A 26210-nucleotide genomic window follows, 5' to 3' on the forward strand; every position below is an offset into this window, starting at 1 on the left:
AATTTATAATTTTCCACTCACCTTTGCCAGTGTCAATCACCTCAACTAGGCAGATGTTTCTTACCTTGACAGCCTTGATATTATTTTTATTAGAAAATAAATAAATGGAATATCAGTGGTATTTCAAATTAAAACAAAGTGTGAAGACTCGATTACTACTTTTGCAAACCACTAGTAAAGATAAACAAATATGTGCCAGGAATCAAGTGTTGATATAGTAGTGGGGGATATAGTAGTGGGGATATAGTAGTGTTGATATAGTAGTGTGGGGATATAGTAGCGGGGATATAGTAGCGGGGATATAGTAGTGTTGATATAGTAGTGTGGGGATATAGTAGCGGGGATATAGTAGCGGGGATATAGTAGCGGGGATGGCTGTGCCAGGCTAGTAATCTCTACTACAAAATGAGGCCTGCTGGTGGTCATATTTGTCTGGGTCATACAATTCTATGTTATATAGCTGACCCGACCCCGGCCCCCATCACAGTCAGGAACGACAATGTGGCCCCCAGAGGAAAAAAAAAAAAAAAAAAGTTTGGTGACCCCTGTTCCAGACAATAAAGTTGATATTCTACATTTCACCTCCAACCATTGCCTATGACCTTTAAAGTAACGATGAATGTCGTTTCTCTTTACTTAGCCGAGCGGTTCTTGACATAATATGGATTACTATGGTTGTGGAATAGGGTTATTCACTGCATTGTTTGCTCATCCGGCCACAGACCAGGCTGGATAAGCTTATGCAATCATGGGTCGTCTGTCATCTGTCCATCCACAATTTACAAAAATCACTGCTCCTCCGACAGGATTGATCGGATTTTGATCAAACTCACAATGTTCCCCAGGTGGGTGTGCATAAACGTTGTCAAGATGGTGGCACCACCTGTCATATTTACAATTTTATGGGCTTCTTGGCCAGTAGGAGCGACAGCCTCATTGAGGCTATTTATCGTCATATACTGTTTGATCTGAAACACATGAAGGCGCGAAATTGCATTAATTAACTTTTGACGAGGCACCTGTTAATTGAAAAGCATTCCAGGTGACGACCTCATGAAGCTGGTTAAGATCATGCCAATAGTGTGTAAAGCGTCAAGATAAACAGTGGCGACTTTAAAAATCTAAAAGATGAAACATATTGTGTGTGTCAGCCCTGTGATGACCTGGCGACTTGTCCAGGGTGTACCCCGCCTTTCGCCCGTAGTCAGCTGGGATAGGCTCCAGCTTGCCTGCGACCCTGTAGAACAGGATAAAGCGGCTAGAGATAATGAGATGAGATTGTGTGTGTTTAAAGGTAGACTGCCTTTCAGATTTTTCAAGTTTAGGTCATAAAAAGAATTTTCCCTGACACCCGATTATTTTTGTTTAGTGGACTGAAAGCTATTGAACTCGAATCACAGACTTCCAATTTTATTAGGTTTTTTTAAATAGAACAATTAACAAATTTAAGGCCACATGGCCCTAAATTCTCCGCTATTTTTTCCTGCTTCACCATGACGCAAGTCAAGATACTACGTCATGCATCACGTGGTGGGCTTTCCCCGTTCGCGCAAGGCATTGTGGGATACAAATTTGAAACAGGAGAGGAAAATGGAGGACGCGAGTGTGCAAATGAAACATGAAAGACCGACTACAGTAATGGAAAGCGAGATGACATTATGTTGTGAAGGAAAGGAAACGCAGGACCAAACTAATAAATCTCAGCAGTCAGTGAGCACCTCGGTGTGATCAGCTGTTCGTTTAGCGACAGAATGTCGTCACTGTCAGTGCACGGTCAAGGTAAACCTGTAGATGGCAGTAATGCAACACTGGATGCCAGCTACCGTAAAACCCAAAAGAAGCAGGTAAACCTGCGCATGCGCACACGGACTTCCTCGGTCTGCTTGACTGCGTGAAGTGAGCGATTTCATGCACATTATTTGCTCGGGAATCCCCTCAGATTAAATAACTTCCCAGCCACAGAATGGCCTGGGGTTTTTTTTTTAGATATTGCAGAACTAAACCTATCACAATAACCTAATTTCAGAGGGAACTAAATTTCACGGATTTTATGAAATCGAACTGCTGTCTAGCTTTAATACTTTTGTTTGCCAGATAATTCCATATGTGTTCCAGCTGTTATTTCATAGTTTTGATGTCTTCAGTATTGTTCTACACTGTAGAAAATAGTCAAAATACAGAAAAACCCATGAATGAGTAGGGGTGTCCAAACTTTTGACTGGTATTGTGTGCACACGCGTGTATATAAAAGGCTGCAATTAATTTTTTTTTATCAGTTAATCTATTGATTATGTTTGTATTGGCTGATTAACAAGTATTTTACCGTTAACATCTACTGATTATTTTTTGTTTAGCTGATTATCCCTTTGGTTAACTTAGCAATAATTAACCACCATAACGTCCATCATCAATATTTCAGCTAATAATCTAAGTAAAATCAGTGAAGAAGAAGAAACCTTTATTTGTCACATGCACACTTCAAGCACAGCGAGATTCAACCTCTGCATTTAACCCATCTGAAGCAGTGAACACACAGTGGGCAGCCACACTACAGCACCCGGGGAGCAGTCAGGGGTTAAGTACCTCGCTCAAGGGCACCTCAGCCCAAGGCCGCCCCACGTTAACCTAACTGCATGTCTTTGGACTGTGGGGGAAACCAGAGCACCCGGAGGAAACCCATGCAGACACGGAGAGAACATGCAAACTCCGCACAGAAAGGCCCTCGCCGGCCGCTGGGCTCGAACCCAGAACCTTCCCGCTGTGAGGCGACAGCGCTAACCACTACACCACCGTGCCGCCCTGTTTTTAACATAAATTTATGACTGAAGGAACCATTTCAAACTTTAACTTTTACCCAATTACACTATTATCATAGTATCATCATAGGCACAACTAGGAAAGGTGTTTTTACTAGATAATGCCATTAATTACCGGAGACAGCTGCGAGTACGATTTACTTCAGTGGCTGGTGCCGACTGTATTCGGAAATGGACTGGTATTATTTATCTGTAAAAGCTTGCTTACAACAACTTAAGCCAGTATCTCACTGGGCTGCGACAGCTTGCGAACGTCATTTGCGAGAGTGTTTCAAAAAAGTGTCTTGAAACATTCGCGGGGCTTCTCAATTTCCTCGCACGAGTCGCAAAGTGTCGCTCCTTCGTCACTGAAATTTTGAACATGTTCAAAAAATTAGCGCGACAAAATTTCTCTCAAAATAGCCGCAAATGTGTCGCAAAGCCGTTGCGAACCCTTCTCAAGTCAGTTTCCGTGAGACAGGAAGTGCGAGTGTACCTCACTGGGCTGCGACAGCCTGCGACTAGTTGGAGACGCAACAATTGCAGTAAAATATGCAAATATCAATTCAGTGCGATTCCAAGTGAAAATTCGCATATTTTAATCGCAATTGTTGTGTCTCCAACTAGTCGCAGCCCAGTGAGATACTACTCTTACAGTGTAACGTTAATAGAACTCTATGTAGTTTACTTTTATAGATCTATATGCACAAAGTGCTTAGAAATCCGCTGGAAAATGGTGTTGCCATACTAGCCATTAGCATCCGCTCTCAGGAGTCCTCACTGAATTCTTGCCTGCAACACAACAGATAAGGACACGACGATGACGACACCCAGGCACTGACACCAACCAGCAATCAGACAACACTCACTGTAATAAATACTTCCACCGCTGCCTCGTCATTTTGAGGTCAGAGAGCCCTGTGCTTTCTTTTGAGAAGTTGGTGCATAGCAGTTGTCACCATTTCAATTTTATAAGAGAGTGCAGTCCACCATTTTATTAGGTCCCTGTTTAAAGGATTCCCACACTTTGTAAAGCGTGACAGTCTGATTTTCACCCGGGAGCCATATCATTCATCCATGTATACAAAAACTTTTACTTATACATTTAAAAAAAAAATTTTTTAAATCCTGTACTTCCATTTGTCATTGATGTAATGCATTCCCAATCCCAATGACTTAACCCCAACTCTAACCTGAACCTTAAAGCAGATACGCAGAACCATGGCCTCACTTTCGTTTATAAATGCCTTGAGACCTCAAGAATGGCACAGGAATAGTTTTAAGCGTTAACAATAAATCTAATTGGCAATGAATTCCTAGAGCCATTGGAGGAATACCGACTATTCAAACCACTGAACAAACTTCCCTTGGAGGAATGTCCAGTTTCTCCTCATGTGTCCGAGTCAAGAGTTCTGTCGCTGTTGCTCAAGTTAAACCCTTCAAAGTCCTGATGGAGTTCCTAATTGGTTTTTAAAGGAATGTGCTGATTTGCTAGCCTTTACAATTAGTCTCATCTTGAACTCTTCATTTGAACAACAAAGTCCGCCTGCTTTGTGGAAGCAAGCTAACGTGTGTCCTCTTCCAAAGCAAAAGATCATTTAGAACTTGGGAAATGAGCTACGACCAATCTCACCAACATCGTGCATCTCAAAAGTCGCCGAGGATATCATATGGCCCTTTTCCACTACCCTTTTTCAGCTCACTTCAGCTCACTTCAGCCCGACACGGCTCGCGTTTCGACTACCAAAAACCAGCACGACTCAGCTCGCTTCAGCCCTGCTTAGCCCCTAAAACTCGCACCGTTTTGGAGTGGGGCTGAAGCGAGCCAAACCGAGCCGAGTGAGGCTGGGGGCGTGAGCAGACACTCCCCTGTGCACTGATTGGTGAGGAGGAGTGTCCTCACATGCCCACACACGCCCCGCGAGCGCGCTGGGATCTGTAAACACCGCAAACCCGGAAGAAGAAGAATTATGAATTACGAGAATTTCTGAAGCCTTATGCGCCTCGCCTCATCTATACGCTCTTGCCAGTATCTGTCGGCGTTGTCGGTGACAACAAGCCACAGCACCAAGACCAGCAACACTAACGACTCCATGTCCTCCATGTTTATTGTTTACTATCCGGGTCGTGAGACTACCGCTTAAAAGATCACTGAATCAGTGACTTACAGAGCATCGTGGACGAGTTCGCGGAGCGCAAGGCTCGTCGTATGCCCTTCAAATAATGCGCGCAGTAGGCTATTGATGTTTTATTATGAGCCATGTACAGTATGTCGCCGAATGTTTTTTTGTTTGAGTTACATGTTCGTTTGAAGGACTTAATGTACAAAATAACATAGTTGCACCCCGGAGTGTTGAAATTGGTAAACACAGTGCATTCAGTGAGGTTTGCACCGCCCTCCTTTTATTTCTGACTCTTCCTGTCACCGTTGCAACCTCTGAGCGCTCATTCGTATGCCCTTCAAATAATGTGCGCAGTATAGGCTATTGATGTTTTATTATGAGCCATGTACAGTATCCTAATGTTTTTTGTTTCTGAGTTACATGTTCGTTTGAAGGACTTGATGTACTAAATAACATAGTTGCACCCGGTAGTGTTGAAATTGGTAAACACCGCAGTTGCGGACATTTTGTAGCCTAAAATGATGTTATGATAAGCTTTAATAAAGGGCCCGGTCATTTGCCCCGCCCCCGGCCCGGCTCTGACTTGTTCCGCCACTGTCACTGATGTCACTGTTTGCGCTGCTTAACGACATCACATGACGTCCACCCACTTTCGCTAACTCCACTCAATGTGTCCACCCACTTCCAGCCAGCACGGTTCAGCGCGGTTGTAGTTGAAATGCAACTTCAATAGCCCCGCTCAGCCCGACTCAGCTCGACTCAGCACGGCACGGCTCAGCCGCGTTTGTAGTGGAAAAGCGGCAATAGTGTCTGACTATGTTAAGCCTGCTGTTTTGAAAAAGTTATAGTTTGTCATCAATATGGTGCAATACCTAAATCTTGTACCACGATTGCATTGCTGGACATGCTTCACAAACGGACACTTGAAACTGACGGTAATGGGGCCACAGTGAGAGCGATTCTCTTTGACTACAAGAAAGCGTTCAATCTAATTGATCGCAGCTTACTAATCCAGAAACTGTGTAAACTCGACCTGCCCAATAGCGTTGTGAATTGCATAATTGACTTCTCATGTAAACGCTTCCAAAGATGATTGTTATTCGGAGTGGGGCTCTGTACCATCTGGAGTCCCTCAAGGGAGAAAACTGGGACCTTGGCTCTTCCTTATTGCTATCAACGATCTTACAGTTAATAACTCTAACGTGTAAATTTGTCGACGATATCGGAAACAATACCAAAAGGGCCAAACAAACAATGTGCAATCTATTGCTGACAAAGTATCTCACTGGTCTGATGTCAATAGATTCCAACTTAACTCAGAAAAATGCAAAGAACTTCGAATCTCTAAGAGCCAGCAAGAGTTTAGCAGTATTATCGTCAACGACAAGCCTCTTGAAGTGGTCAAAAGTGCAAAGCTTCTGGGTATAACAATTAGTAGTGATCTCTCATGGAATGAACATGTTAACGAAACCGTCAAACGAGCATTGGAAAGGATTTATTTCCTGATTAAGAAGAAGAAACCTTTGTTACATGCACACTTCAAGCACAGTGAGATTCATCCTCTGCATTTAACCCATCTGAAGCAGTGAACACACACACACACACACAGAGCAGTGGGCAGCCACACTACAGCGCCCGGGGAGCAGTCAGGGGTTCGGTACCTTGCTCAAGGTCACTTCAGTCCAAAGCTGCCCCATGTTAACCTAACTGCATGTCTTTGGACTGTGGGGGAAACCGGAGCACCCGGAGAAAACCCATGCAGACACGGGGAGAACATGCAAACTCCACACAGAAAGGCCCTCGCCGGCAGCTGGGTTCGAACCCAGAACCTTCTTGCTGTGAGGCGACAGTGCTGACCACTACACCACTGTGATGCCCACAACTGAAGAGGGCCAAAGTACCAATCAACGAACTCAAGACCTTCTATACATCATGCATTAGATCTGTACTGGACTATGCTGTGCCGGTCTTTCATTCTTCGTTACCCAAATACTTGATTAAGGAACTTGAACGAATACAGAAACGTGTGGTATCGATAATTTGTCCTAAACAAGAGTATGAAGGGGCATTGCAAGAGCTGAACATGGAACGTTTAGAAGAACATCATACAAACATTTGCAAGTCGACATTTAATTCCATAACAAACGACAGACAGCATAAACTTTATGGTCTACTGCCCCCCCACCACGAGTCGAAATACAATATCAGACATAAGCGCAAGTACATTATACCTAAATTCAAAACAAATCGTTTGAAAAACTCTTTTATAATATCTTCATGCCGTGAGTCTAACTGAATTTGAAAGCTGAATTGAAATTGATCATGAAAATTTTATTGAATATTTGTATATATAATTAGTCTTTATTTACTATTATTTATGTAATACACAATTCAGCCTATTGGGACTGCAATGTATTTGTTCATAAAGCATCTCCTTCAAAAATATAGTAATTTTTGCGATTAAAGTGATTTATATAGGTAGCAGTCCGAGTGAATGACCTCGACGTCCGTAACGTCACAGCAGGAAGTTTATCGGTCTCATCACTATATATATGAGCTGAAAGTCAGATTGTTTCAAAACAATCGGCCACAAGATCGGCCTTCAAGAAGCGAGAACACAGACGGGTAAGCTCCGACTCTCATTTGGATACAAAACAACACGTTGTTTACCTGAATTTAGATTAGTACTTATGTGTATTGAAGTTACCAGTATAAGATTATTTAATTTGCTTCAGAATGTGACTGTCTCAGTTCATCTGATTATTTAATTAGCCTTTTACGTTTTATCAGTGAAAATGCATGCATGTACATGTATGTTGCATAAGTTATAACACCTATCCTGTTTTAATGAGAGTCAACCCACAATCAACGAAATCAAATCAGTCTTAGTTGAGCAAGTCGATAACGGGATTTCTTAGGGCGCTTTCACACCGCTAGTTCGATTATTTGGTCCACACCAGGCAGTAAAAATTGTTACATTGTAGCATACAGACTGCGTGTGGTCCGCGTTCACACATGCAAACGAACCAAATTGGTCTGAATGTCTTCTTTTCCACCAAATCAGTTCCAGGGCTGGTTCGGGGCCAGTGCTGGTGCTGGTTCACAACTCATTCAACTTGCGAGCCAGCTGAGAACCAGTTTGCTTTTCCATAGCTCACGGTGCCAAGGGAAGCCACGTCATTACGTCGCTGTATACGTCAGTTACGTCGCTACGTTTGCATAAACCTTGGTGCGAATATCGAAGCAAAAACAACACGGAAGAAGCAGCAGCAGCAGCAGCAACAACAATCAATGACTTTGCGTTTGTACAGCTGCTGCTTCTCGTCGCTTAAAAATGGCAATCTTTCGCGGTCTTGTTATTGTTGTTGGTCTTAACAACTCCGCCCCCCCGCTGACGTAAGCGGTTCTTTCCTCTGGCCCAGCAGAGAGTTGGTGCTAGCCTGGAACCGGTTTTTCTGGCCCCAGAGCCAGTTCTTTGTCAGTGGAAACAGAAAACCCGGTTCCAAACTAAGCACTGGCCCCGAACCAGCCCTGGAACTGATTTGGTGGAAAAGGGGCAAATGACGTTTCATCATCTTCCGGTGGAAATAAGCACCAATTTGGACTTTCACAATGGAGCGGCACGTTCGCACACTGTTTCTTGCGCTGTTCCTTGCTTTTTATATCATCAACATTACTCATTTCTGGCAAAATATCCAGTTCTGGAATGAGTTGCGGCTGCAGCTGGAGAACAATCTTCGGATATACTGGATTCACCGAAGGCGTATAGCGCGTCATTTCAGGCAGAGGAGACGCGCTATTTTCACCAATGCTGTCCTGCTGATGAGACAAGCACCTTTCCAAAGACCCACAAGGTAGGCTATAGTCTGTTAGCCTGACAAGCCAGCCGGCTTTTACTGTAGAATCTGTTATGCTGTAGGTTAATACAGGGCAATCTGAATTTCCCACTGACAGAATGCTGACAGAGCTGGAGCACGCGCGTGTGCCTGATGCCGCTGTTTACAGGACATTATAATGATCATATTGTGTAGATGCTCACATCATTATCTTTAGAGTTATTAAAATAGTTACTATTCTTAGTGTGGGCAGCCTTTTACATTTTATCCAGTGTAGACACACCCCACTTTTCAATGAAAAAAAATGTGCGTATTTAGACCCGAGTTGGTCCAGGTTCGCGTTCTCACCAGAGGGACCGCACCAGAGGTTGACATTTGGTGCGGAATCAAGCGGACCGAGACCACCCCTTTTTGGAGGTCTCGGTCCGCTTGGTTTAGTGTGCACCCAAGTGCGACTGATGCTTTCACGCTGACGAAAACGAACCAAATTAACCGCTTTTGGTTCGAATGGACTGTTTAGTGCGCACCAACTGCTGTTGGTGTGAAAGCACCCTTACTTTCACCATAAATTTTTACTTGTACGACTTTGGTCTATAGCTGTCAAAGGCCTCGGCCTTAAAACTAGTTCCCGTTATGACGTCACGCACTCAGGGCTGGCTGGCTCAGCAAGGCAGCTCGAATGCCAACTTTGCAGTCGATTTTAACTCTCAAACAAATATACATGTTATTTACCAGCTGGGAGGTCCATATCGCGAAATACCGTGACCAAAGTCTTGAAAGTACTGACCGAGGTCACGGTATTTCACCATACGGACCGACCTTAAGCTGGTAAATAATACATTTTTTTCTTTACCAAATTCTAACAGAAAACGAGAGCACCCGAAAGGGAAAACCGAGCCGAGCTGCCATTTTGAATCCTCATTCATGGCTGTAATGCAAATGGCTTCCTCCTCGGTATACAAGTGCACTTCCATGGCAGGAAAAAAACTACATTTTGCCACCTATGTAGCCCCCCTATTTATACAAATAGGAGTCATTCAGGATTCAGCCATGTTTTTGCTCAGCGTTAGCAAGTTAGAGGTTTTTAGCTTTCTCCTGAAATGTTTTATTTTATTTCTTCTTCCTCACGGTAGTAAAACTCGCTTTCGCTGTGAACACTGTCGTTATCGCCATCCATGCTGTAAAATTAATGCTATTCTCCTGAGAAATGCGAAAATAAATGTTGACAAAAAATGCCATGATGTTGTTTGTTGTTGTGAACGAGCGAGTTGCCAGAGGTCTGTAACTGGGGTCCGTACCGACCCGCTCACCAGCCAATCAGAGTGCAGGATTTGGACCACAAAAAAAATAAATGTGTTTTTATTCCCATTTATGCAGCATACAAGAGTCAAGGATAGAGATACTATCCACTCAGAAATGTATTTAAAAATAAAAGGTTCTGCGTATCTGCTTTAAAACCAGGTCTTAACCCCCAAACAGCCGTTTGAAGAAGTGAGGACCTACCGAAATGTCCTCACTTCCCAAAAACATCTTCACTCTGTCTGTGAAAATGCATTCCGGTTCTCAATACGTAGCAAGCGCGCGCGCGCACACACACACACGTTGTCTTTTCTGATTGACCTAGACCTTCAAGGAAACAAAAATAACCTTGAGCTTCAGAGCACACAATTTGCTAACCAAAGCAAAGGTCACTGACATTTTATACCATTTATGCTCATTTCAAATTCAACTGGATGAACACATCAGCGGATGGCTGAGAGTGCACCGCATTAACTTGGCACGTGCATGCACAGTTCCCCCCCGCACATCACAACAGCTACCTAATATTTAATTTTCAAGGTTTATGAAGTCCTTGTCCATTATTCTGTTAAAAATCACTGCATGCTCAGCTGAAATTCTCACTGAACGACATTTTAAGGGGAAAAGAACAGTCCATGACGTGTCTTTACAAACCACAACTATGAAAACGTCTATCTGGAATCTCTCAGTGATAAAGCTCTGAGCAGAGGACATTTTAAAACACCCTAGCAACTTTAAGTTTCCTGTTATTATCCAGAGCATTTCTGCGCAGAATTTAATTTAGACTGTGAAATTGGGAAAAAAAAAAAAACTGGTATTTCTCCCCCGACAGTTTATTCGGTCCAGTTTAGGCCAAACTACAGGTGGTCGAGGTGAAGTTTGTTCTACAAAGTACCAAATCAACCATCTGCTAACATCAGGGACTTGGTTCCTGCTCACTCAGCCTTTCAGTGCCTGAGCAATTATGATTTAAAAAATAAAAATTAAACTCCTTTACTGACCTTACATTATGGGTAATATGAGCATATGATCTAATAGTTTATACTGATGTGTGTATTAAATACTCCAGTGCAATAAAGTGCACGTACATGACCTACAAAGGTAAAACAAGCTTAATGAGAACAAAGATGATGTCCATCAAAGCATCCCATTAAATTCCTGACCATCACTGCGAAACAAACCGAATCAAATTAGGGCTGCGTACCGGTACTGTACCATGAAAATCGATTCGGTACAGGTCCAAAATACCGGATCATGAAGTACCGGTACTGTACCGATATAAATTTACACCAAGTATCTGCTTATTTTGTGACTGATGATGCGTAAATCCTACCACAAAGACGAAAATTTAGCACTGGAAAAGACGTAAAACGCCGCGCTGAAACTTGAAAGCAGAGCCATCTTTGATTTGAGATCCTCTCGCCACAGTCTCACGAGACATTGCGAGAGCTTGGCTGATCCAGCGTTCTGACTGGTCAAAAAGACTCAAAAGCAGGTCAGCCATTTTTCCTTTGCTGGCATTGGCAGCCTTTGTTGCTTTGTGTAATTTTGCCGCGTAAGTTAAAGGCCGCGGACTGCGCGGAGTGAATTTGTTTGTCATGCCACGTGGGAAGACCAGTAAGGTCTGGGATCACGTGACAAAGCTTTCAGGGGGCCAGAACGGAAGTTGTCTTGCTGTGAGACAACTTATGACTTTTTGTCCCAAGTTGTGAGACTGAGAAGTGAGGTAGGAAACCTAGTTATATTCGGTTTTCTTTGAATAAAGATACTGACAAGTTGTCAACAGTTTATTAATGCTTGTCATTATTGAAGAAGTTCAGAAGAACACATGTTAATTTGTCAAATTGTTCAGGTACAGGTCCGGACCTGTACCTAAACCTCTGTACCGGTACCTGTACCCGTACCTGATGTTACGTTAGGGTACGCAGCCCTAAATCAAACGAAAAAGGGGAAATGTGATGAGACAAAAAAAGAAAGAAAAAACCCACCCCACACTACACTCTCTCATAGTTGCTTTAGAAACCTAACATGATGCTGGCACTCTGCGAGCACTCTACAACAAATCTACATGGAGAAAGAAACTGATTTCAGCCAAAAACCAAAGACAAATAAAATACTGATGTGAATGGTTGTGTATAAATTTATTCTGGATCTAAATTATTTCATTTCTACTTCAAATTAAATTGGAAAATCAATTTGTAAATTCAACACTTATGTTACAGCACCTACAGTGTCTTGCAAAAGTATTCATCCCCCTTGTAGACTGGTACCAAAATCCAGAATCGTGACACCCAAAGGCATTTTTGAGACAAACTCAGCAAACAGTCTTATTTTGTCAATTTGGGTGTGCCGAATTCAAATCTGCAATATGCCGAGCTCTATCTGACCTCTGTTGACCTCTAGAGGTCATTGAACTTTGGGCCTGTAAACAGGTTAATCAGGGTGAGTATATATATATGAGAGTTTTTTTCTTTGTTGTTTGTTTTTTTTGTAAAGGCTTTACCCCGTTTAAAACAAAACAAACAACAAAGAAAAAAACTCTCATATATACTAACCCTGATTAACCTGTATACCCTGTATGCCCCCACATTTTGTATGCTGCTGAATCTGTCCTTTTTTCAGTAGCTTTGTATAAACAATAACCGCTAAATGTAATGCAATGTTTTGTAAGGTGATCGCCTAGGCACTCTCATTGTGAAAAGTAAGTCACATGTACATGGACTGGCATTTAATGTTGTATTTGTTCCTTTCTGTTTGTTTTTTGTCTGTTCATATTCTTTTTGGGGGAGTAAAGTCAGTTTGAAAATGCCGTTAAATGCATAGGCCTATAGGCCAAGTTTAATGACCTTGAGGTTATCAGAGGTCATATGTCGTTTTACAAATGAAAAATGAATTCAGCACCCAAACATTTAACAAACAAGGCCATTTGCTAACTTCATTAATCATTTTAGTACATTTCATTCCTTAGAAAGCTGAGAAACTGGGTTCAGCTGAGACGTTTACAGGCCCAAAGTTCAATGACCTCTAGAGGTCAACAGAGGTCAGATAGAGCTCGGCATATTGCAGATTTGAATTCGGCACACCCAAATTGACAAAATAAGACTGTTTGCCGAGTTTGTCTCAAAAATGCCTTTAACTCCTTAAATAAGCACTTTTTTGAATTTTGGTACCAGTCTATTGGTGTTTGTCCTGTTTTGTCGCATTACAAGCCGGAATTAAAAGGGATTTTTGGAGGGTTAGCACCATTTCATTTGATTTACACAACATGCCTACCACTTTAAAGGTGCAAAATTGTTGTTTTATTGTGACACAAACAATAAGATTGGGGGGGGGGCCGGAAATCTGGAGTGTGCATAGGTATTCACTCCCCCAGTCAATACTTTGTAGAGGCACCTTCTGCTACAATTACAGCTGCAAGTCTCTTGAGGTATGTCTCTATTAGCTTAGCACACCTAGCCACTTGGATTTTTGCCCATTCCTCAAGGCAAAACCGCTCCAGCTCCTTCAAGTTAGATGGGTTGCGTTGGTGTACAGCAATCTTCAAGTTATGCCACAGATTCTCAATTGGATTGAGGTCTGGGCTTTGACTAGGCCATTCCAAGACATTTAAATGTTTCCCTTTAAACCACTCCAGTGTAGCTTTAGCAGTATGTCTAGGGTCATTGTCCTGCTGGACCGTGAACCTTTGTCCCAGTCTCAAACCTCTGGCTGACTCAAACAGGCTTTCCTCCAGAATTGCCCTGTATTTAGTGCCATCCATCTTTCCTTCAATCCTGACCAACTTTCCTGTTCCTGCAAAAGAGCAATTCCAGCGTTATGGACGTGACACTTGAACTCAGAATGGCAACAAATGACCCAGTGCATGTTTTATTGTCTCCCAGTATTTAAACAGGTGTTGCATATTTTAAGGCTGTACCATACTGGAGAAGTGATAGAACAAGAACAATTCCCATAGTACATCTAGGGCATGCCAGAAAATGCCAATAAAAGATGCGTTATGGATGTGACAGAAAAAGTATCACTTTTCTTGGGTGACTGTACATTTTTATCAAACTCTGTGAAATTGTAAACCTAATGTCGAAATGGAGATATCCATTTGATAGAGGGGTCCAAGGTGAATATTAAAAAATCTTTGTTTAAAATATTTTGTATTTCATGCAGAGTTTCGGAAGGAAAAGTCAGCGTTATGGATGTGACGAAATTCCGTTATGGATGTGACGCGTCTGAAATAGACATGGCATATGTTTAGAAAATCAGCAATTTAACCACTATAACCCTTTGAAAAACTCTCTAAATATCAGCTAAAACTATCAAAGTTCTTAAATAATATTTAGGATGGCTATTGTTTTGCTGTTTTGTGGATTTTAGCATACATTTCTGTGGCTTGTGGCAATAATATAGAATTGTACATGATCAAAGTTGATTTTAGCTTGGGTTTTACATTATAAAGAAAGACTGACATATTAAGGCGAAGGGAACAATTCTTGTGACAAATTGGTTCAACTTATTCACATCTGTAAAATACAGGCCTAGGTGATATCTCTGGGAGTGGTTTTGATGTATTACATGTTGCTTTATTCTTGCATGCTGAGGTTGACATTTACATGGAATTGCCCAAATCAAAGATATCCCCACAGAATGATGCTGCCACCACCACGCTTCACTGTAGGAATGGTGTTGGGTTTGCACCACACATGGCATTTCCCATGATGGACAAAAAGATAAATTTTAGTCTCATTTGACCAGAGAATCTTCTTCCATGTGTTTGCGGAGTCTGCCACATGCTGTTGAGCAAACTCCAAATGTGTTTTCTTAAGAAATGACTTTTTCTGGCCACTCTTCCATAAAGCTCTGTTCTGTGGAGTGTACGGCTTAAAGTGGTCCTATGGACAGATACTCCCATCTCCACTGTGGATCTTTGCAGTTCCTTCAGTGTTCTCTTTGTTGCATCTCTGATTAATGCCCTCCTTGCCCAGTCTGTGAGTTTTGGTGGGCGGCCTTCTCTTGTTAGGTTTGTAGCGGTGCCATGTTCTTTCCATTGTGCTATAATGGATTTAATGGTGCTCCCTGGGATTTTTTTTTTTTTTTATAACCCAAGCCTGATCTATACTTCTCCACAACTTTGTCTCTGACCTGTTTGGAGGCTCCTTGGTTTTCATGTTGCTTGCTTAGTAGTGTTGCAGAGTCAGGGTCCTTCCAGAACAGGTTGATTTATACAGACATCATGTGACACTTTGATTGCACACCGGTGGATCTTACTCAAATGTGACTGAGGGGGTGAATACCTATACACACTCCAGATTCCTGCTTTTTTCATCTTATTGTTTGTGTCACAATAAAACAGTTTGCACCTTTACAGTGTTGTGTAAATCAAATGGTGCTAACCCTCCAAAAATCCATTTTAATTCCAGCTTGTAATGCAACAAAACAGGACAAACGCCAAGGGGGATGAATACTTTTTCAAGATACTGTCTAACCCATCGTTCCCTCGCCAGCTTCTTTTTTCACTCGAAGTTAATAAGGCAAAAATAAAACGCGTTCAGCATCAAGAAACCAAAAAGCGTAATGTCGTCCATCCTGAAGACTCTCTTGTGGTAGAAAGTTTACAGACTGTTGTAAAGCATCAACACTGAAGATTCCTTCCGTAAATGATAAATAAACAAGCATCTCCTCCACTCCATCCACTTTTATGCTTTCTTCTTGGTTAAACATCAACAGGACCTTTTCATTATCACAAGTGAACGAATATTAAACCGGGGACTTGAATTCCAGCCAGGACTACCATCACAGCTGCTGTTAAAGAAAATCCATCCACATTAAATCAACTGATTAACTAATCAGAATCGAGAACTCAACATGGGTCTTTTATACAGGGGTATTCAACTTTCCATACCGTCTGCAGCTAGGGTTGCCACCCGTCCCGTAAAATACGGAATCGTCCTTTATTTGGCAATTAAATCTTGTGTCCCGTATTGAACCGATACGGGACGCGATTTGTTCCGTATTTTCATAAATGTCCAATACACATGTCTGTCTCACACATAACACTAAATCTAACAATAATGAACAAAATAAAACAGGAAATACTCCGTTGCGGGATCTACCCAGGACGCAAACCCCTCCACTCTGCGTCACGCTCTGTGCGTCTGTGCCTGGCTGCCTGCGTCACTGCGTGTGGCGCTGTCACGGTTGCCTAGAGACAAACAACACACACCGGCGCTGCTCAAAAAACCCGGGCCTTTTAAAAACGTCTGCTGCACCCGGCACTCCACCACGTCCTCAAAAGCGTAAACGCTTACAAAAATACAGACGTGAGTGGGAAGTAGGGCTGTGCGATGTCCCCTTAATTGGCATCGACGATGTTTACAGTGCAAACATCGTGATGGACGATCATATCGTGGGCGGGGGGGGGGGGGGGGGGGGGGGGGGGGATTTTAATACCACATTATTAAATATATTATTATTATTAAAAGTATTAGATACTCATCCGAGGCTTTGGCATGTAAAGAAAAAAAAAGTGCTAGGTGATGTGGAATATTTGGCCTTGATAACGGATATGTGGTCCAGCTGCAACATGATGCCCTATATGTCAGCTACCGTACATTATGTGGACCGAGAGTGGGCAATGCAGTCCAAATGCCTGCAGACGAGTTTCATGCCAGAGACACATTCAGCGGACAATTTAGAAGACGCATTGCGCGAGACACTTGCCGAATGGAAAATAGAGGAGAAAAAGATCGCCTGCATAACAACGGGGCGAATAGTGTCACAGCCATCAGGCAATTGAAATGGCCGTGGTTAAGTTGTTTTGGGCACAATTTGAACCTGGCCATAACCAACTCGCTTGCGCAACAGAGGGCCAGAACAGACCGAGCGATTGGAGTTTGCCGAGCAGTCAACACTGCGTTTGCGCACAGCTGGCTTCGGAGAAATGAGCTGCGCAAAGCGCAGGTGGAAATGAACCTCCCCGAGCACTCACTGATCACGGCAAGATATTAATCAGCTCCAACAATGAAAGACTAGTATTCAAACTATGAGAAGAAACTACACTTAAGCTATTACTCATTGTTTATTTACACCATATCAATTGAAGATGCGTTTCGGCCTTTAGTGCGCACTTGAACGCGCTAATTTTTCCAATTTATTAGTGTTTGAATTATTGCACCAGCTTTTAAAATCATGATTTAATTTTTTTTTTTTACTGTCTTTACATTTATCAGAATCACCTTCATTCTTCCATTTGGTTTGACATTATGGCTTAGAGTGGACCATTTTGAGTCTGAAAGTAGGCCTATTTACCAGATTAAAGTTATTTGACTTCTGCCGAAGTCTGCGCTTCACTGCCGTTTGATAAGGTGCAATATTTCCCGACTGAAGTCGTTAATAGTGGCTATTTGTTTGAACAACATGACAAATTTTACATTAAAAGTATAGTATAGGCTAAAAAATGAAGTTAAAATTTATTATTAGTAGCATACTGTATTTGTGTAACCACATGTTAAGTTCACTAGCACGTCCCTGCACCATAGCCTACGTGAACAAGCGGTAATAGGATATTACTTTATAATGATTTATATAATTATGTATTTATAATTATATGTTATATAATATATTTATATATTAAACAAAACTAACTAACTAAACTAACAAAAAACTAACTTAAGTTAAATAGGCCCAGATGATACCGTATATGCATGATTATGACAGGAGGGGGCGTGGTATCACGATGGTGGCTCTCCATCGTGATGGATGACCACCATCGTCGATGGACGATGGCATCGTCTATCAGCACAGCCCTCGCGGGAAGAGGCACATCCTTGGCTGGACAGCGTGAGTGGAGACGACTACAGAGCAAACTGTAAAGTCTGTCGGCGAGTGTTTTCAGTGGCGGACGGTACATTATAATAGTAACAAATAAATACATACATACATTTCCTAGATTAAAAATTTTATTAGTGTGTTATATTATTAGCTTTCTCGATCACCCCTTTACTAAAAACACCTACAAAATAAAACACACCACTGCTGCGGGCACCCCACCCCATGGGAGTCGTGCCCGTGGTGGTCATGGCCCCAAGGAGCCGTGGTGGGCGTCACTTATTTTCATTTCTGAATGGTGGCAACCCTATCTGCAGCGCTACTTTAAAAATGAAAATATTAATTAAATAACTAGTGCTGAAGTGATTGCTTTCTGGGTCAAAAATCAGGCATTGATTTAATTTGCGTCAGAAGCGTATTCAAGGAACCATTTCTAAATTCTACTTCCACTTCAGTGATGTTCAAGGTTATTTAAACTTTAATACAATGTTTGCAAACCTAATTGGGGGGAATGGGGCGTTTGTGGTGTCTGAGGTTGTTCCAGCATCACAGTTTCACTTTTTTTTTTTTCATTGCAGTGTATGTTCCCTTTTCACAGACAGCTACTTTTGGGTTTTAGCTGTACAAGGGGTCCAAGACGTCTCTATACACAGGGGAAAGTCGACTAGCACATTTTAGCAAAATGTAACTTGATTTACAAATCACCCTCTACACGACTGCCATTTCTTTGTAAACGCCCATGGCGTCGTCTCTCCCACTCACGACGAACTCGTATTAACATGCCTAGTGTACTTCCAATGCATTCGTTTAAATGATGTGTGCGCTGTACCCAGGAGAATGATTTCAATACCTTCTTTTCTCATCAGAATCAAGTTTACTGCCAAGTACATTCTCACATACAAGGAATGTGTTTTGGTGCTTGAACAGTTAAAATAAAAGAAGAATTTAGCAAAGACAAAAAAGTCGCTACATACATAGCATTAAAAAAAAAATACAAGAATCTGAAATGTATTAAAAGGCCATCGGGGAAAAATGGGTTTTTTGTTTTTGTTAAAGGTGTTAATTCCCCCTACGTATGAAGACTTTTGGGACGCCGTGTATACACAAGAACACAAGATAAAATAGCCTTTTATCATCCCACAAGGGGAAATTTACATCGTCACAGCAGCAAAATAAAGAGAAAAAGATAAGGCGGTGAAGGAGTAGTGCAAAAGTACAAAGTATACAAAAAGGATATATATAAAAGAAATAAACTACAAATTTAGAGATAAAAAATTAACACATTTGCATAAATTAACAGGTTTGCAGATATACAGTTAACATAAGTGTATTACAAAGGTGGAATTGCACGTGTAAGTATTGCACAGGTATTATTACCAGTATTGCGCAAGTAAGTCGGTATATTGCACAAGAGCCATTTTAACCATGTGTAGCTAGCGGTTCGGAGTAGTAGTGTTCATCGCCTGCGCGATGTTACTATGGTTTAGAAATGTTTAAATAACTTGGCACCTAACTACTTAAAGTGGCATTCCACCATTGGATGTATTCTTTGGCATAAAATACGACAACATATATAAATGGTATCACTAGATAGAGAAATTCTTTTAGCTTCAAAATGATATATCAAACAATTTTTTGACAACGACAAGTATATTAATTTTGCAACCAAAGTCACCTACCCTTTTAATTTCCGCGCGGTAGTGAAACGTGATGTCATCGGCAGGTTCCCCTTCTTGTGTACCACGTGACGTATCCTACCTCTTGGATTTGTCCTACCAAGCCTACTGCGCATGCGCGAAATCGCCTACTGCGCATGTGCGAAGTCCAGGAGGGTAGGGAAATTCAACAGTGGTTTTGTCCTACCGATCAGCTGGGCTGATAGAAAATCGGTGAGTATTTCACGCATTTGCCGATTTTTATGTTTTGCGCGTATTGGTCGAGTCTTTGGCCGAGTCAAATAATTTGTAATGACTTGTTGTGAATAATAAAACGGTCTGCATGAGAACTTGCTAATTGTAATGGCGTCATGTGTTCTGCGCATGCGCAGTAGGCTTCGCGCACGCGCAGTAGGCTTGGTAGGACAAATCCAAGAGGTGGGATAACTTTACAGAACACCGACACGTGGTACACAAGAAGGGGAACCTGCAGATGACATCACGCACAGAAATTAAAAGGGTAGGTGACTTTGATCGCAAAATTAATATACTTGTCGTTGTCAAAAAATTATGTTTGATATCATTTTGAAGCTAAAAGATTTCTCTATCTAGTGATACCGTTTATATATGTTGTTGTATTTTATGCCAAAGAATACATCCAATGGTGGAATGCCACTTTAAGTACAAGGCTTACCAAACGTCCTGACGTTCATAGGAATAATACCAGACCCAAGGATCTCTTAAATGCACCCAACTGCAACAACGCAACGTGCCTTTTTCTTCAGACCCATAAATTCTTTTAACGAATTATCACCGGAAGTAAGGAACGCGACAACGCTCACTTCCTTCAAGAGGCAAGCAAGACCAGAACTGAAAAGACACCGATTTTAAATTTTGTATATTATATATGCATACATCATTTAAAGCACAACTTTATTCATCACACACTTGTGAAATTCCTCTCTGCATTTAACCCATCTGAAGCAGTGAACACACACATGCTAGCAACCATGCTAACAGCGCCTGGGGAGCAGTTGGGAGTTAGGTGCCTCGCTCAAGGCCGTCCCATATTAACCTAACCGCATGTCTTTGGACTGTGAGGGAAACCGGAGGAAACTCACGCAGACACGGGGAGAACATCCAAACTCTACACAGAAAGGACCTCATCAGCCACTGGACTCGAACCCAGGACCTTCTTGCTGTGAGGCAACGGTGCCACCCACAATAATAATAATACATAGGACCAAATTACTCAATTCTGATTGGTCAATCAAGGAGGGCTTTTTTTTCCTTAACACAGGGCCATATTTCTGAAATGCTATTGGCTAGATCGTTCCTTGATTACGGTTACAAAAATTAGCAAATTGTGTCAACAAAATGGCGTTTGTAAAAAAAGTTGCAATAAAATTTTCGAAACCACTTTCAAAATCCTCATGTCGTGTCATGATGAAAGACGCTTTAGAAACTGATTCAAACGTGAAAGGTAGTCTCGCGCCCTGATTGCTTCAGAAAACGTGAATGACAAATGTTGTGAACTTGAATGGCTTCCGAAGTATGAATTTGGCCCTATAAACAAGTAATCGTATGCTGTGGGTGGTAAGAGAGAGCAACTGGACTTCCTTGACTTACTTTCTTCAAGCAAGTCCAGTTGCTCTCTTTTACCACCCACAGTTTACAATGACCTGGAGGACTGAGAATCTTCACGGACAAGTAATCGTATGGTTCCTCGTAAAATTAAGGATCAATTTCACTCGTGATTTCGAAGTTTTGAAATTTTCAAAACTTCAAAATCACTCATGAAATTGATCCTTAAATTTTACTCGGCCCCATACGATCACCTATATTAATAATGTATTATTACAATAATAATTTTTATATATTATTGTAATCAAGGATGTAGTTTTCTGTATTTATATTTTAATATTAAGCTTCATGTAAATTAATTCTGAAAAACCCATTTGGGAGAATGGGTTTGCCATTTCGGGCGGCACGGTCACCTCACAGCAAGAAGGTTCTGGGTTCGAACCCAGCGGCCGGCGAGGGCCTTTCTGTGCAGAGTTTGCATGTTCTCCCCGTGTCTGCGTGGGTTTCGTCCGGGTGCTCCGGTTTCCCCCACAGTCCAAAGACATGCGGTTAGGTTAATATGGGACGGCCTTGGGCTGAGATGCCGTTGAGCGAGGCACCTAACTCCCCGGGGCGCTGTTAGCATGGCTGCCCACTGCTCTGGGTATGCTCAAGTGCGTGTGTTCACTGCTTCAGATGGGTTAAATGCAGAGAGGAAATTTCACAAGTGAATAAAGTCGTGCTTTCTCAGCTCATCTCATCATCTCTAGCCGCTTTATCCTGTTCTACAGGCGAGCTGGAGCCTATCCCAGCTGACTACGGGCGAAAGGCGGGGTACACCCTGGACAAGTCGCCAGGTCATCACAGGGCTGACACCTTAATAAAGGTGTATTGTGAGGAAAGACTGGGTACAAGGGGACTTTTTGGAATATATTTCTGCTTTAAATTTTCACCAACTTGTTATACCATCATAGCATGAACATTTCAAACCACAACACACCTCTATGTCCCACCTGTGAGTGTGAAAACACACCTGGCATCAGTAGGCAAGCATGAGAAAAACCACAGGAATGGTTTCTTTAAGGGTTGGTTTACAATCAGGGTACGCAAGCTAAAAATCACACACTTATTATCTTCAATATCAAAAGGCTTGACTAAATAAACCTGGTTGTTTATTGTAGCCCTGTGATAGCTCTATTTACCATGCAAAAAAAAATTTGGTGGTAACGTTATTTTTGGTGAATGTATGGCAATATATGTCATATTTAGCAAAATTACTCGTGTCATTTAGAAAAAGTGCTTTTTTGACCACAGGTAGCTCCAAAAGGGATGCACTTACATCATTCTTTATACCATAAAACACATATTTGGTTCCATATCATTGGAAACATATTTAAGTTTTAATGTTGAATGCCAGTAAGTTTTCAGACTATTTTGATCAAATTAGTATGTAATTGTGTCAAAAAAAAAAGCCCTCTCCGAGACAGCTAATTTTTCAATATAAAATAACATATCTAAAATGATTATTTTCATCCTAAAATGTGGTCAAGATATTGGGACATAAATATTAGAGACAACTAACACAAAGCTTACAGCCTTATATGAGTGATTCCACGCTTATGGGTACTGAAATGGGGACATGAACTTATTTTTAAAAATTCACCTAAACCATTTCTTTTTTTTACCATCAGGTCACAAAACATGTAATCTTTAATGAATGATATGTTAAAAGATAACTTTAATTTTCTGAGATGTAATAAAAACATTTATATGCCAAAGTCAGAACGTAACAGAAGTGTTGTGGACATATATATATTCTCAATTTTAACAATGTAGAATTACTTTTTGAAACATAGGAAGGTAACATGTGTAGTAGAATAAACATACACATTCTTTCAATAAGATTAACATGGTATATAGCTAGATTGTAATTAATTTGTAACAGACGCGAGATGGACAATCGTAACAGAAGTAATGTAACAGACATCATTTTGGAACTCATAGGCTTGACTTTGGCATATAAATATGTTTTTATTACATCTCAGAAAATTAAAGTTATCTTTTAACATATCATTCATTAAAGATTACATGTTTTGTGACCTGATGGTAAAAAAAGAAATGGTTTTAGGTGAATAAGTTCATGTTCCCATTTCAGTACCCATAAGCGTGGAATCACTTATATTTAAAAGCACTATGGAAGTAGTGGATTCTGAATTGTCAAAAAAAAGTCCTCTCCGAGAATCACTTCATTTGTTTCTCCCATCTTATAGCAGATTACACAAAACTACCATACACATTAGGGTGCATCAGTTGCCCTCACTTTCATAAAATCTGATGCATTTTTGTTTGGGTGTTCCTTTTCACCAATAAAGACATCCTGTACAATGTTTTGACCATATTCAAAAGTCTAACGGTGGCACCATGAGGTTCATTTTTTGCCAAAAAACGCTTATTTTATGTTTTGGCGTAAGGTTTGAATCACAATGTTGGACTCCATTTATTGATTTCTTGTGAGCCAGAGATCATGTTAAGAACCTTTGCAAGGGATTGAGAAGCATTAATGTGATTCAGAATACATTTGTATTGTTTAAAAGTAGTTGAACAATGATTCAATGAACAGCTAAAACTCAAACTGTGCTTGATAATATATTTAGAATATGGACTAAAAATGTGTATCTAAGATATTTGCTATACTCTATAAGGTGCCATAATGTTTCATGAAAAGTGATTGAAATTTTGTCATAAAAGTCATAAAATAGCAGCTTTTTCCAGAACTTTGAGCTCCTGGTGCCACCATTAAACTTTTGAATTTTGTCAAAATATTTCACCCAGTGTGTTTTCTTACCAAAAGGAACATAAAAACAAAAATGCATCATGATCGGACGAACTTTTCATTTTTAGACTTAGACAAAACTTGATCTCCGAAAGGCAATTAGAAGGGCGAAGAGCGGTACATTAAAAGAGCAAGAAAATAAAAATCACAAAAAGAATAAAGATCACAAAAATGGGTGGGAGGAAAAAAAAAAAGCATATTATGTACAATATACAATGGCAGGCCTGTTGCCAGTAACAAAGTAAAAGAAAAACATAAATAAATAAATAAAAATTTTTAAAAAGGCAGCAGATAAAATATGGCAAATAAATAAAATGACGCGTGGATAAAATTAAAATGACAATATGATTAGAGTGACAAGGCGATATTGTAATAACCGATGCACCCTAATACACATACGTCAAAAAAATGACCTGAAATCTGTTCTTTAACTTGTCCTTCACTTAAAAACTGGTACAAGAACCAGTTTGAATCAATTTGAATTTTGGACCCCTGTGACACAAACTTTGTCCCCTGATTGTAAAACAACCCTTAACTTAATACTGATTATTACTGACACAAGTTAGATCAGGATTTAAAAAGAAAAAAAACATTTTAAAAACACAGTTTTCCTGGTATTAAAATAAAAAAATTTAAATTAAAAAAAAAAACACAGTAGTGAAGAAACCCAAGCACAAGCTGGAGGCTTTTAGGGGCCTTTTTGGTTCCACACTCTAATCTACATAAACAAGTGCAAATAAAACACATGCTGCTTTTAAATAATAGTAAGCATTACTACACCAAACATACTGAGCCATTCGACGTGTCCAGTGTGTTCTGTGCCTGTGGATACACCGTGTGTGTGTGTGTAATATAATGCAGCTGTAGGCTTAAAGATGCAGCTTTAAATGGCCCTTTGTGTACGAACAGGTTCCCCAGCAGGCCTAAATATGCCCAACTCCACCACTGCTGAGCTCAACACCACACTCAGCAGCTCCCATGCAAACGATCACAAGTCTGTCCTGCGTTAAATCATCACTCTGAGGTTAACCAGGACGCTCAGGCTCCCTCAGTTTAAACTGCTTTTCACATCCGTCCATTCCTCCACTACAATAATAACAACAATAATAATAAAAAGTCAACATGTCCGACCGACGACAGCCCTGCAACATTTCCGCCTACGACACCCTCCGGAATCATTTCCAAACCTCCTACAATCCTTAAAAAAGGAATTTAAGATAATATTACCTCCTGCTTTTGTCTTTATGTCCCTTTATCCAATTATCTCGTGTTTAGCTTGATCTCTTTTTCTTTTTTTCCCCCCGTCCAACTAAACGCTCGATTAATGCTCCATCGTTAAAACTGGGCCTCTCTGCCTGCTGCAGAATGTCCGCGCTTCCTGATTGGTCCGAGCGCACGCCTACCTCTCGGGCACACGATTCTCATTGGGCGATTTGTTTAAATGACATCGAGTTAAACCAATCAGATTATCGGTTATCTGTGCCGTCTCAGGATCACGGAAAACACGTACACACGTAGGGTGAGTCTTAAATCGACTTCAAGTGAACCCGTTCTTATGGAAATAAAGTCATTAATATGGGAAAGTGCTCCGCCCTGTCGGTGTAGTGGAGTGGAGTGGACTGGATCATAAAGAAAACTAACAACTGGTGTTATGTCTCATCTCATTTCATCTCATCTCATTATCTCTAGCCGCTTTATCCTGTTCTACAAGGTCGCAGGCAAGCTGGAGCCTATCCCAGCTGACTACGGGCGAAAGGCGGGGTACACCCTGGACAAGTCGCCAGGTCATCACAGGGCTGACACATAGACACAGACAACCATTCACACTCACATTCACACCTACGGTCAATTTAGAGTCACCAGTTAACCTAACCTGCATGTCTTTGGACTGTGGGGGAAACCGGAGCACCCGGAGGAAACCCACGCGGACACGGGGAGAACATGCAAACTCCACACAGAAAGGCTCACACGTAGAGCTGGCCACGGGGCTCAAACCCGGACCTTCTTGCTGTGAGGCGACAGCGCTAACCACTACACCACCCTGCCGCCATCAACATATCTTTCCTCCCTAATAGAAGATAACAAAAATAATCCTAGATTCCTATTTAATACTGTAGCAAAATTAACCAGGAATAAGTCCACTATAGACTCATGCACACCTGTAGTATGTAGTAGCAACGACTTCATTAATTTTTTTAATGACAAAATTGAGAATCTCATCTCATCTCATTATCTCTAGCCGCTTTATCCTTCTACAGGGTCGCAGGCAAGCTGGAGCCTATCCCAGC

General features: G+C 41.2%; 1 protein-coding gene across 2 annotated transcripts in view; it reads right to left on the reverse strand.

Moving 5' to 3' along the window:
• Positions 1 to 25288, reverse strand: part of kdm4b (lysine (K)-specific demethylase 4B) — a 164502-nt gene extending 139214 nt beyond the window's left edge. For both annotated transcript variants that reach the window (XM_060941300.1, XM_060941299.1), the window contains exon 1: positions 25150 to 25288. The gene's annotated coding sequence lies outside the window, so the exon portion shown is untranslated. The remainder of the gene's footprint in view (positions 1 to 25149) is intronic.
• Between the last annotated feature and the right edge of the window lie 922 nt (positions 25289 to 26210).

Source organism: Neoarius graeffei, chromosome 15, assembly GCF_027579695.1.
Source record: "Neoarius graeffei isolate fNeoGra1 chromosome 15, fNeoGra1.pri, whole genome shotgun sequence".
Lineage (NCBI taxonomy): Eukaryota > Metazoa > Chordata > Actinopteri > Siluriformes > Ariidae > Neoarius > Neoarius graeffei.